We start from the raw sequence: 10,135 nt of genomic DNA on the forward strand, positions 1-10,135 counted from the left end.
CCGCGTGTGTTATCCACACAAGAAAAAAGGTGCAAAGGCACAGGGGGAAAAGGAAAACAGGACCAGCCGCCCAATACTTAGCCAATCCCTCGTCTTTCTCTATAGCGAGACTAAAACTCACTCTAGCGCTGCGCATTGTACATCGTCGTCTTCATCAACTTCCATATGCGGAGCGAACAGATCAGATCACCTTAACCTTGATCCGAGCTCAACCCGGGTAATATCGTCACGAGACGTTCCAACGACCGAGCAAAGCAAAACCATGAGCCAAACAGGCTAAAGACATGCTTCCTCACGTCTACTCGGGTTTAACTACGTTAAGCACTAGAACTTTTCTTTGCCCATTTTTTTATGTCTATTGACGAAATGCGTTTTTATTTGTAAGAAATTTGGTGCTGAGTATAAAGTATTGTTCCCGCGGCTCGATTTAAATTCATGGCGGGGATGACGGGGAATGCTTGATGGACTCTATTGTAGGCAGTAATTAATAAATATGCCGGCTTAAATTCGTAGTCAGCGTCCTTTCAACACTTGAAGATAAAGGGCCAGAAAGCATTTTTCCAGGCTATCTCCTCCCTGGCCATTGACCAACCCACAGTGGGATTTGACGCTCTTTATTAACGCCAAAATGCCCTGGAAAATCTTGTCTGAAGCAAATGAACGCCACGTCTTGAGAGGGTTCCCAGCGTCAAAACGTAGCAGTGGAAGGAAGGGTAGAGTGGAAGCAAGGACCAGTCCGGTTATTCGCTGGAATGCAATTTTGCACCACTGCAGGTTGCACTGAACGGTGCACCTACGCATCAGTCAGGGTCTTCCATGTGGCCTTCACGAATGCCCCTCTTGAGGCGATTGATGCCTTTCTCGAGGTACTCAGTGCTGTCGGGTTCTAGGCTTTCTACGTCATCAGCTCTCAGCTCATGTTCCCAGTCCTCAGTCTCTGTTGCGTGTGTCATGGGGCGTGAACGGGGTTTGTCGACACTAAGCGCCTTTTCCCTCAGCCAAGCGTGCTCCTACTCCGCTGGCCTCTGTTTGTGCTTGCGCTTTTTTTCTTGCTTCCGTGCATTCCTAAGCATTTTTCTCAACATAGCATCCTGCGCCTGCCTTTGCGAGCTGTCCGGAAGGCATGCGTTCTGCTGCTGTTCTTGCAGCACCGAAGTATCTTCAAATGGCTCGGATGCCTGCTGAATGACCAGGCCGGCACCAGCCCCACTCAGCTCGAGGCCATTCGCCCTGATGAATTCGTCTCGCCTGTGAACTTCTTCCTTAAGACGGCGGTTTTCCTCCTGCATTTTGCACATTTTGCTTTTAATGTGCTCGACTTCCAGAAACTTGTTCAGCATCACTTTGGGCATCACCACGGACTTCTCAGTCAAATTCTTATCCACGAACTTCAGCATTTGCTCAATGTTTGCCAGCATGGCACGTTGTTTTTTCATCTCGGCCCTGCTGATTTTCACGCATGGAAATTCGTCCACAGTCTCGACCCCCAAGGCGAGGTCCCCAGCGCTGCCCTCGCTGCTCGTGTCGGAACCTGGGTCGGAGATCCAGCCGAAAAGGGAGCCCTTCGCCAAGTACAGCGCCGGTAGGTCCAGGTTCGAGTCCCGATGATTCTTCTCTTGTCGGGTCTTCCGGGTCGCATCTTGAGCACGCGATTGCGCTCGCTCCTTCGGAAGAGAAGCCATCAAGTTGTATAGAAGCGTGCACAAACTCAAAGGTAGAACTCCAATCGAGACAGGCCTTCTGCAATCAGGCCCAAACCTGTGAAGGCAGCAAAGAGGCCAGTGTGAAGTCAATACAGTGTTTTTATACCCGGATAAAGTGAAATACACGAAGATCTGTATATCTGTCAGTATATTATGGATGCATCGATTGTCATATGGAAGGAAAGGTATTTACAGTCGATGAGAAAATATAATGTGCCACACTAGCGCCAGCAAAAAAGGAGAGTGCCACCATTTAGTGAGCTGGTCCGGCAAAAGTCGTGGCTATAGTGTTTACATCCACTTTTAGCGCTCGCAGCGTCGCCAAGCGGTTAAAATTCACTCAGCACAGAACTTCATTATACTGAGCAGTGATACCCCTACACACCCTGTTGCTTTTCTCAAGGCACCCCTTTAATTCGTAGCAGTCTTATCAAACAGGATGGGTACCTTTGCTAGATAGCACCGGAAAAATAGCATGTATGTACGCGAAGAGACACGCCGTCCATAGATGGCTTGTGGTGAAAAAACCACAAGAAAAAACAGCAAACATGACTACCGCTCCTCCCGTATATCCTGATCCCCCCCCCCCCCCTCTTTTCTCATAGAAATTTAGACCTCCCCTCCTCGAGCGGTGCGTCTATTAGCAACTGCCGCATATGCACCGTGTCACACTTCTCTGTTCTCGCCACACAACCTCTCCTCCTTCCAAGCTAACCACCCTAACAATGTTTTCCGGGGTAACCATACTCCGGTTACGCATTGCTACGCTCCCGCCATACCCGTCTGCTTACATTGAAACCGTCCTCTATTTGGGCATTCCGCCTCTCTTGCGATGCCCTCCATCCACGGTAGCCACCCTCCGTATGTTTCCGGTGCTAACCGCCCACGGGGTACGCCGACAACCACGACAACGAAACCCAGGAAAGGGCGCTTAACAGCTATAGCTGCAAAATATTAGCCCGAATGACCGATCATCCCAGCTCAGATATTGCAACGAGCCGCTAATATTCACGAACATGCAGATAATCTGCTCTCTTTTGTCGTCTCTGTTCCACTACATGCACTCCAAAATAACGAAGCGCATCATTCCTCGGCTGATGGTTAAATGCGATTGGAAGTCGAAACGGCGTACGTAACTGTGCACGTTCTTTGCGAAGAATCCCGGTTCCTTTCGGTTATGTGCGCCTGCGCCGCCGACTCTCCACCTGCAAGGGAATGAAAGCGCAAACTGAGTGCATGCGTTTCTTCTCGCTAAAAAACTGACAGTTGGCGCTTTCGTAGTTTAGCAGCAAAATGCTCACTGGGCCAATAAAAAGACTCTCTGAATCCCATCTCCAACCTTCTTTTCACATCTAACTGCTCGACAGACGGCGTATTCGACAGCTCTATTGCACCACTCCGGCTTTCTCGTAACACCGCTACAGACCCTTTCACCACTTATCAAAAACCGACGAGAAAACAAAACCAAGAAACCAAAACACTCGTCGATTCTTTCTTCTTGTGGTCCTTTTTCTTTTCTTTTTTTCACGCTGTTTTCACGGCCATCGACCGTGACCAACTTGGCCAACTCGATGTACTTCAATCCTTCGCACCACAGTCGCTCTCCGAAGCCTTTCCTTGTTGTGAAGTAGTGACATCTCATCGCTCCAACTCTATACTGCATGACCACGCGGCCAGAGGACCGTGCCGGCCACGTTTCGATCCAGGCGGAACTCAAAAGGCGTTCGTGGGCTGTGCGATCTAAAGACACGTTTAAAGATCCCCAGTTGGTCGAAATTACTCCGCAGAACACCACTACGCCTCCTCTTAGGCTCTTCCTTATTTCACTCCGTTATTATCCCTTCCCTCACGGCGCGGTTGAGGCGCCTACCTGACAAGTGAGACAAATACTGCTTCCTTTCCACGCCTCAAAAAGAAATTCTCTCTCTGTGAATTGTCACATGACGCTACCTGCCACGCACGCCGCGCCCGTTTTCTGAGGCAGTAGGCGTAACTATGCACTTTGGCAACACGTTAAGTACTGCTAGTGTATTTAAACTTTGCTATCAAAAGAAAAAAAACGATAGATAGTAGCAAGGACCATGACAGAGAAATCTAAACGGAACCGAAGCCGCGTTTGTTAGGTTAGAGACAGGACGCATTTACACTAGGCCATGACACCGAATATCGCACGTGGTTGCGGCAGGGATCGACCCTGCATTTTGACCTCCCCCCCCCCCCTCCCCCCCCTGATGATACTGGCCGCGCTAAAAACGAGCAGTCTCCGGGATGAGTTAAGTAGTCAGAACCTGGTCGGCGCTCGCAGCGATAACTGTACATCCAGGGCAGCACAAAACTGCAGAAAATCAGTGCGCCAATGATTCAGGCGGAGTCACAGACTCTGTCTCAACTTATGACGAAACGCTAGCGTTGTAAACGCGCGGCGGCGCCGTCGGTACTGGACCGGCGCAAAAACTGTCATATAAATTTATGGGGTTTGGAGCTGGCTGCCCAGAATAGCCCTCTGAGTCCTCCGGGAATGCCGCTGTCCAGCCTGAATGGCACGACCTCCGGCCGATGAAAGCAGCTGCCACACTTGGCTCTCCCTACTGCGCACGACCGCCCTGCTCGCTCGGCAGCCTCGAACGCCTCTCGCTGATGCCGAGCAGTGTTCCAAGCCGTGTTCTCTGGTACCAATATGCGGCATCGACTCACCAATATCAGGGAAGGCTCCTCGCAAGGCCCAGGCACTGGTGGCGACTCTGACTGCGGCTGTCGCGTGCCGGAAGGTGTCGTTCGAATCCTTTTCTTCTTCCTCCACCTTCTTCTCAGTTCCTTCCCTGAACCCCAGCTGCCTATCGCCGCTTTCGCACAACTAGACGAAATGTGTACCTGTCAAATAAAGAGTACCTTTCTCAAAATATATTTAACGCCCTCATTACCAATTTCTAGTGAAAATTCGCTATCCTCCGGCGCTTGCCAGGCATTGTCCCTGGAACACGCGGCAGCATCAAGTTTTTGAAACGACTCATTAACAGGATAGCTAGAACAAATCACCAAATTTTGTCTGCCATGTTCTCTGGCCATTACGCGAGAGAATCCTTTGCAGGCAGCACTCAGCTTTCTCCTTCGATCGTAGAGGGGAGCGCACAGTAGGTCAGATGCCTATGCGTCAGTAGCTTACCTGGCCATGTATTTTCTCTTGCTTTTTCCTATAAAGTCGGATACAGTAAGCCAAGAACGAAGTGGTGACTCCACCTCGAAGGAGGACCTCAACTGAGCCAGCAAATGGTGTCGACCGGTTGTCGCGACGTCGCGGTTAACCCGCTTATTTCGTGGTTAATCCCCTCGCACATGCAAGCCCCCGGCAAATACACGTAAACGGGTGCAGTGGTATTAAGCATGTATATACGTCATGACAATAGGTTGCAGCCATTGGCTTCATGGCCGCCTTCGAGGATTGCTCGCCGCATCGTTCTTCAGTTGTATCCGACGACAGCTAGCGTACTTACGGCAGCGCTTCCGTGCGGTCGGCAGTGTGATCGCATTACATGCGTGCCTTCGGTTCACGCTTCAAGTTTTTTTCGTCAAGTATAAACCAGCAAGCCCGGCGAAATATGCTGCTCACTTATACTTTTTAGCGTCTATAGACGCATCACATACCATATATGCGAAGAAAAAAAAAACACTTGAGTCAATCAGGAATGATAAAATTGACGGCAGTGTGCAGCTTCAGCGTTCTTATCTTATTTATTTGTTCAGTATGACTGATGTCTAACACCGCACCCGCTGTGGTGGAGCAGCAAGTGTGGCCTTTTTCCCGTTGCGAGCATGATAGGATGGCTGGGTGGGTGGGTGGGTGGATGGATGGATGGATGGAGCGTCCCCTTTGAAACGGGGGTGATGGCAGTTGCCACAATGCTCAGTTTTTTCTTTGTTTTTGTTTAACTGTCTTGTAAGTTATTAAAATTCGCCATTTCCTTTAAAATACGTCTTCCCACACTTATGACCTTATGTCACCTCTCTGCTTTTGAGCCTCCAATCGTTTTTTCCAATTTCCATCGCAGATTTATTTACATGGCTGTTGTTATCTCTAACCCCTAGGACCCCAGGAAGAGTTACTGTGCCTGTATCGGCATCGGGATGGATACCATCTCATTTTAGTATGAGGTATTCTACTGTTTTTTCAGATTTACCACACGCACCACATGTGTCATCTTCTTCGTGAAATTTCTTTTTGTAGCATCGCGTTCTAAGACATCCTCACCTAGCTTCAAAGAGTAGGGCACTGCCTCTTGAGTTATCTTAAAACGCTTCCTTCCTGATCTGCCTTCTCCAGTATCAATATTGTTCTACACTATGCTTCTTTTCCATTGAATCTATCCAATTTTTACCTTACGCGTTTTTAACCTGTCGTTTAATGCTGTTTCTTTCACCGTCCTCGTGCCTGACATACTTACTGGTTAGCTTCCTAGTTATTTTCCGCCATTGTGAGTCAACGCTCTTTCTGTATAGGTATTTAAATACCTTAGCTGCCATCCGTTTATCGTCCAATTTCTTCAGGCGTTCTTCGTATAGTATATTTGCTCTGAGCTTCCCGTGCTTCGAAAGATGCTCCATATCCCCCTGTACTGCCTCGTTTGTGGTTTTCCCGTGGGCACCTAGTGTCTATCTTCCAATAGCCCTCTGATTTACTTCTAATCTCGACTGAACTTCTGCCCTTAAGCACAGAACCGCAATCCCGAAAGTAATCTCCGACACCATTATTTCTTTCCAATTACCTCTCAGTACTTCATATTTGTTGTAACCCCATAATGATCTATGTTTCATTATCCCAGCATCTCTTGGCCCTTGTGCCATAAGAGACTATTCGTGCTTTTCCGGGTAAGTACATCTGCCCTTCGTTTACCCATACCCCAAGATATTTCTATTCTGACACTCGGGGAAGTTCATGACCTTTTATTGTAAACACCTGATCAGTTATAGCGTTGAAAATCATCACACCAGATATAGTTACTCTAAAACTGAAACCTAGAGTGTCTCCTTCGTCTCCACAGCAATTAATTAGAGTATGCAAATATTTCTGGCTATCTGCTAAAGAGTACAATAACGTCCGCGTGCATTAAGCCTGGTAATCGTTGCTCAACGACCTTTCCGCTTAATCTGTACGACAGATTATAACCTAGATTGCTTCCTTGTACCCGTCTTCCTATATTTATTATAGAAAGAATGAACAGCAGTGGTGGTAGAGGACAACCTTGCCTTAATGCTTTGTGTAATCGACAGTTGTACTTTTCATCCCTTACCATGTAATTTCAACTTTTTTTTTTCTCGGTATGTTTCCTCTAGAAAATCAATCACCTCACGACGGATACCTTCATATTTTAATATGCTCCACAGGAGTTCCCTGTTCAAGTTGTCGTGTGCACCACTTATATATAGGAAGGCTATAAAGAGGTCTGTTTTCCGCCTTAGCTATTTCTATGCACTGGCTAAGCACGAACAGGCTATCATCCAATCGCCTTCCCTTCTAAACCTGTTCTGAAGTTCTCCGAGTATTCGATTACTTTCTACCCATGACTGCATTTTTAATTTTACCGCCTGCTTCGCCAGCCTGTAGATAACTGGTGTTATCGCAATCGGACGGAAGGAATTTAATCCCTTTCCCTTATAAATGAAATTGATTTTACTCTGTTTACAGCTGTGGGGAATTTGCTTATCTGTTATGACTTCCTCCAATCCTTTTATCAGCGTCTCCTTGCCTCTTGGGACAAGTTCCTTAATTACCTTGATTGGAATTTCGTCTATCCCTGCGGACGTGCATTTCGGAATATTTGCTTCCGTCTTTTTCCAGTTAAGATTGGTCAGTTATATGTTGTTTCCTATAATGTTGTCCTGTGTTGCTCCTTCATTTGGGGTGGTTACCATATCGTCTTTCATATATGAGTCAGCTATTGGATGCCTCGATACGCGCGCCCCCTCCGCTGCGCGCGCGCCCTCCGCAGCTCCGTGGAGCGGCGGAGAGGGGCGCGCGCTTCGAGGCACCCTAAAGCATGAGGCCGTCGCTTATATTCCCGGCGTTTCTTTCTGTGGTTGCCCCTGCACAACGCTGATTTCTCACAGCAAGAGTTGGAGGGAGATGAAAGAACAGATTCCCCGCAAGTAGACGTAACCCAGGCAATAGCGGAGAGATTACTGTCCTCCGAGGAATTACCGTGAAGACATCGTGCGCCTCGCGAGAACAGCAGTCCGGTCTGCTGCCTCTCCTATATGATGAGGTGCCGGTGCGACTCCTTGTGGCGCTGAGGTATATTGTAGAAGCAGCTGCGCACGGCCTTCAAGCACAGTAGACAAGCAGGTGCTCCTAGTTCTAGTCTCCTAAAGAGAACAGAACACAACTCCAAAAGTTCGTTCGGTAGTGACGGAAGACATGCTATAAGGCACAAATAGAGCCCGCCCATAGTCTAAAAGTGAAGCTGCCCTTCCGGCTCCTCCTCTTACACAAACACTTCGAGGCCTTCACTCTCAGAAGTTCACTCATACAGCCATCTCCCTGAAAACAAAGCGCGCCTTCGCAACGTCACGCCATCTGCACTCCCGCAACATTACCTGTGCACTCGCGTTGATCTAAATTAAACTGCCGAGTTTTTCCAGTAACTCCGCAGGGGAAAATCTCTCGCCACTATTAAGAAATAGTTATTTCTTTTTCTTAAAAAGCATACCGCTTCTTCTATCATTATTCATGTTTTGATCGGCAACCACCGTGCCTTAGTAATGGCGCCCAGGTCTCCCACTAGGTGGCTGGATACTGCATTCCCGCTTTCCGAAGTGGATGGTATTGAAGCCACCGGAAGTTGGGCGGCATGTCCCGGAAGTTCGCTGTCTGCCGTGTAATTGAATTCAAAAAGTCGCGCCTTTCGCCCTTCCGTCCTCATTTGTTCGCGTTGTTTTCGTGTAAGGTCTACCGCAATATCAAAGGAATAAGCAAGCTCAACGCGAGAATTTTGAGCATTGTTTGGGGAACCCAGTAATTTCAGAGAAACCGAAGAAAACAGGCATACAGTTTTCACACTGCCGCGCCAAAGGGGTACGTGCATTAAACACTGTGTTCTTAACCGGTTCTTGTCTTCCGATCATACTTAGGAGAGGTAGTGGAATGACGATGAGTCCAGGTCATATTAAAACCAAATTTTTGTGTAGCAAAGAAAAGGCGAACGATGGCGCGGAAATCCTGACACTCGTTTTACAGCTGACGCATTTTCAGTTTCGAATTGGTAGCGAACGATGTCTCTTCTCATCGATCGCAGTTGATGTTTATCACTTTAGGGTGTAATTTACCTTCCATATGTGCTTTTCACCTAACTCCATAGCGCAGTCCCGTTTCAGCTGCACAGCGCGAGAGAAACGACTGACGAGAAAGATGATTGCTGCAGCGTGCGTGACAAGCGATACTAGAAATCAACTGCACGAAGCATCACAAATAAAAGCCTATTCAAGTATAATTTGCTACATTACGAAAGACTATATGATACACACCGTCGACAAAGCAGTACCAAACCTTTTGGAGGCGCTAATGTGAACCAGAAGAACACCATCGGCCCCTCACCAGACAAAGCCTCGCCTTCGTTCCGGTTCGGACTAAACATAATTCATTAAAATAGTCTCTGCAAAGTCGGCTGCCTAGTGAAGGTTTCCACCTATTCTTTTCTTAAATTTATCCCCCATTGATGGTATAACTTAATTGTCCTTCGAGCGCGACCGCGAGCACCCAACAAAGAGCCAAGTTGGCGACGCCAGTGCAACGGGACGACACAGAGCTGAGCAGACGAGTCTCCGTACGTGTTGTGTGTAGCGACGACCTGTCGTCTGCTAGTGTCGTCCTATTGCGATGCAAAAGACCCTTATTTTTTAAACGACATTCTGAAGATTTTGCTCCTCTTCTCATGCAGCTGACGGCGCAACAGGTAGGCATTTGCGTGGTAAAAGAAGAGAACGGCTGAAAGAAGAAATGCTATGTGGGAAACAAAAACAAACTGAAAAACCATGCTGAAGTCCGATTTCGTGCGCTGCCAAAGGCTGACTTCCGGGACAAGGCCGGTTACTTCTGGTGGCTTCGCTTTCGGGGTGGGTCGATGGATGGGAGGAACGAAGGTAGGAGCTTCCCCCTTGAAAAAGGGGTGGTGGCAGACTGCACCATGCTCGGCTTTTTTTTTTCTTTATTAATGCGAAAGCATTTCTATGCTATGTCGACGGGGTCGTGTCACCAAAGCGTGTAACCTAAACTTGCCCGCATCGATTGTGACCTTCTCGGAAGAGGTAGCATATAAGGAATGGTAGCGATCGGTAGAGGACGATGTGAGGACAATGCGCAAAAAATTTGATCTGAATAAGATGATTACTTAATTATTTAGAGTCAATATTGTCAAAAAAATGTGTAAATAGTCCTGACGCCG

At 47.9% G+C, this 10,135-nt stretch overlaps 1 long non-coding RNA gene across 1 annotated transcript; it reads right to left on the reverse strand.

The window, feature by feature from the left end:
• Positions 1-1,447: 1,447 nt before the first annotated feature.
• On the reverse strand, positions 1,448-4,484 carry LOC144099217 (uncharacterized). Its single transcript, XR_013307350.1, has 3 exons — positions 4,398-4,484; positions 2,841-2,908; positions 1,448-1,758 (listed from the first exon to the last, which is right to left on the reverse strand). It is a non-coding gene; the product is annotated as an uncharacterized LOC144099217 (long non-coding RNA).
• Between the last annotated feature and the right edge of the window lie 5,651 nt (positions 4,485-10,135).

The sequence above is a fragment of the Amblyomma americanum genome, chromosome 1 (genome assembly GCF_052857255.1).
Source record: "Amblyomma americanum isolate KBUSLIRL-KWMA chromosome 1, ASM5285725v1, whole genome shotgun sequence".
NCBI lineage: Eukaryota > Metazoa > Arthropoda > Arachnida > Ixodida > Ixodidae > Amblyomma > Amblyomma americanum.